This window comes from Euphorbia lathyris, chromosome 3 (assembly GCF_963576675.1).
Source record: "Euphorbia lathyris chromosome 3, ddEupLath1.1, whole genome shotgun sequence".
Lineage (NCBI taxonomy): Eukaryota > Viridiplantae > Streptophyta > Magnoliopsida > Malpighiales > Euphorbiaceae > Euphorbia > Euphorbia lathyris.
Window position 1 is genome coordinate 109905022 of NC_088912.1, and position 3801 is coordinate 109908822.

General features: G+C 34.3%; 1 long non-coding RNA gene across 2 annotated transcripts; it reads left to right on the forward strand.

The window, feature by feature from the left end:
• The first annotated feature begins 359 nt into the window (after window positions 1–359).
• LOC136224847 (uncharacterized) lies at window positions 360–2908 on the forward strand. 2 transcript variants are annotated; one of them, XR_010686641.1, is made up of 4 exons: window positions 360–498; window positions 578–664; window positions 1481–1575; window positions 2578–2908. It is a non-coding gene; the product is annotated as an uncharacterized lncRNA (long non-coding RNA). The 2 variants fall into 2 exon arrangements; XR_010686640.1 differs by lacking the exons at window positions 1481–1575; window positions 2578–2908 and adding an exon at window positions 1083–1430.
• Window positions 2909–3801: the final 893 nt, after the last annotated feature.

The window sequence follows — 3801 nt, forward strand, 5'->3', positions numbered from 1 at the left end:
AAAAATACTTTTAATAAGCACAAATTCTATTATTATTTAATAATAAGCAAAAACCTTTTTTGATTTACTTTTACCAAAAAAACCCCTTATTAATTCATTCTAAAGTAAAACCCCTTTATTTTCTATTTTAATATCTAAATTAAAACCCCTTATAAATTCTAATAAAAAAATTAAATACTTATTAATTATAGTAATAACAAGTTAATCACTTATTAATTTCTTTTGCTTTTAATACCCTAAATTTCCCCCCCATGAATTTTCATTTCCCTCCCAAACTTTTGGTTCTCTCCCTCTTTTCTTTTCGTTCCCCTCAAATTAAGGGTCATTACCCTAACCCCATGGCTGCTGTTCTTCTTCCGTCAAACATAATGACTGATGTTTTCTCCTCTCTTCCCCACTCTCCATGAAGGTCAATTTCCTCTCTTGGCCGCTCTCTATGAACGTCATTCTCCTCTCTTGGCCGCTCACCTCCTGCCTCAGTTCGGTCTCACTGCTAAGGTTTCTTTCTTTCTTCCATTTTTGTAATCGTTCTCCATGTATGTTTGTGTTTTCTGTGAATCTGTTCTATTGATTGCAGGTTAAGAGAAGGAAGTCACAGAATGTTAAGTCCAAGCAAAAACATATCCACATGGAGTCTCGAGAACCTAATCACAGTATCCAATTTGTAAAAACTTTAAACGTCTCTTCTTTTTCTTTCTTATTCTTCAGCTATTTTGCTTATTGATTCTAGATACATTTAAACTTTTATTTTGATTAGATTCGATTTAATCTTTGTTTGGTGTTTATTAGTTGAAAAATGAGGTTTCCCCTCTTAATTCGTGCTCATTATTTGTCTTAGCTGCTTTAATTTTAGGGTTTTCTTATTGTTTTCTCTTCCTAAGTTTGTAAGTACATGGAAGAGGTGGAATAGTGTTTTAGGTTTCAGCAGTCAGATTGGACTTAGTTTTTCAAAATTGAAAATGAGTGCTGAAATCGTTTTTGGCTTTTTACATGGTGTTATGTATAAAGTGGAATACTGGGAGACTCCTTACAAGGACTGAGGTTTGTGTGATTGATTTGATTGTGTTCATGTTTTTGCATAGAGTGTCAAAAGCAGATTTTGGGAGTTGGATTTAGCAAGGATTGCAGGCTTTCCTCCCTAAGGCTGGGCTAATAAGCAGAGTTAACAACTTCAAGGAGTTAAAAGAAAATATTAATTTAAAATTCTTCAAATTTATTGCTTTCATTAGTTGACCATGCATATACTCTGAATTTTATAACCAAATTATGTATAACACATGAAATGCGCAGAATGTGTTGATGCTATACTATCGTATAGATTATGTTTTCTATAAAATCCAATGGGAATTGCTCATGTATCTATTTTCTTATTGTTTTTTGCTTTCGTCTGGTTTCTAACTAGAGGATGGACCAAATGTCTTGCAGTGACATTAATATATGGATTCCTTCTCTTAATTTGTTATACGGCTTATATCTGCAGTTATTTCTGCATCTAGTAGTATGGAGGAAACTCATAATACATTGAAGTTTGCTAACAGGGCAAAGAGAGTTAAAATTTATGCCTCTCGTAATAAGGTATGCTATCATCCTAGATGATCATGTAATGGGAGTGCACTTAATACTGAAGCTGATACTAATATGAGCTTTGAAATTGTTCCTATGGATTCCTTTTGAACACATTTTGCTTTTCAAAGTTTCTTGCATTGAACTTGTTGAATACTTGGCAAAGTACAAGCATGTTGAATATAATCAGTGTCGGATACCTCTACGGTGACATTAAATATAGACTCACCCTCAAATTGCAAAGCCAAAAGTACTGTCTGTAGATACTGGTGGTGTTACATCTTTACCACCAGAAGATTCTATTTTTGAAAGGAGGAAATTGGGATACCTTGACATGCAGGAAGAGATAATCAAGGTTATTACTGTTTTTATTCTTGTTCTTGGAATCATGATATCCTCATTAACTGTTCTCTTAATTTAATAGAATAAACTGTGATGAGTTTTCAAGATTGTTTTGGTCTATGTTAGACTTTTTGTTTTTATCTTGTTGCATTAGTGTGAGCCAAACAGGTGACGATTTCATTATGTCAATATAAACTTTATTTAGTTAACTAAGAAATTTGAAACCTTTTGCATCAAGTTGTGACCTACAAAATTCTCTCTTTCAAACGTAACCTTGTCATTTGCTGAGTCAGTTTGAAATTGATAATTTTTAGCATGTGCATATATGTATGCTTCCGTGTATTGCTCTTGGTGTCATGATTCATGAACAGCTATTTCCAGTGGCACTAAATGTTGAAATTATCAGGTTCTGGTTTACAATCTTGGAGCTCGGTTGATAAGTAATGCATATAAACTATGACTGAATTTGATTATTTTAGTCAACTTCTGGCAGATCTTGTTATTGAAAGGTCACTGATGCAAAGCGGCCATGCCTATTATGTGCAAATTTTTACATGTTATGTCATCGGGTTTTGTTTGACTATAAGTTCAGGGGTTAATACACCCTTGTAGCCCCTTTCTTCATGCAACTAGATTTGCAAACTTATATTAATTTATGTTCATTGTTGGCAGGGATTATGATGGCAAAGTTACACCTAAGGAAGTAAGTAGCTGCTGCTTCTATCTACTTGAAGGATACGTTAGGCAAGGATGGTGTCCAAGAACTCATGAGCAATCTTTCCAAAGATAGAGGTCAACTGTATGCTTCATTGACTATTTAAGATATTACAATCAGATGCAGTAGTCAGATCCCAGACTCAGAGATACTCTGTATATGGCGGCCGCTAAGACTTGGACCTCATTACAATGGAGTTGTTAGCTTGGGCCCTTGGTTGTTGCCTTTCATGTTTTGTTTCGTGCGATTAGCATTATCACAACGGTCAGTTTTGTTCAACCAAATCAATCGCTCTATAATATCGTCTTAAAACAAGAGGATTGAAAGCAGTGTTCAGTTTTTAACTCCAAATGAATAATTATAATAAGTTTAACTAATAGCTGTTTCCAATGTTCTTTTGTTGATTATGTATGAAATATTAAAACATAGAGGAACTTGTTCAAAGAACAGGTGAGGTTTCAGGACATATACAAGAATCTGGAAAAATATTCTGAGATAGAGAGAGTGAGAAACACATATATACATACCTGGTGATCTTTATCTTTATTTGAGTACATACTGGCAGGTTTGCTTCCATTCTCAGAATCTGAAGCTATATGTTCCTCTGATGAATCTGGTTGTTGCCTCTTTACTTTCACGTGTTTCTTGGCTCTTAAAACCTTGATAACTTCTACAGTCAAGAAGAGAGAGAGAAAATCAGAAAGTGAGAGAGGGAAGATATGCAGGAAGTGAGAAGAAGGATGAAGAGAAATTGATCTGACCTTGAGATGTAACTAATGGCCAAGTGCAAGAGTATCAGTAGGCCTAAGAAGCTTAACACGAGTAAACTGAATGTTTTATGAATCATGGACGGAAACCTGATTAGAAGCACAACTAAACCAAGCATCATAGACGGAACCTTCATTCCATAAAAATTGTGAGAGTTTACTTTTCATAGTTATTATATGCAAATGCAAAAGGCTGTGTTTGAAAAGCAGGAATTATTATATGGAGATTTTGATTGGTAATGGAAGGAAAAGAGAAAATTCAAACGTAGAAAATGAACCTTGAATTATTAAGCGAAGCACATGAAAGCCATGTTGCCTTTGTCTCTTAGATAAAGACAATATAGTAAGGCCTTTCTAATATGCCAGCCTAACTGCATTAGTTAAATTAACTGAAATTGTATTTGCACTTACTTC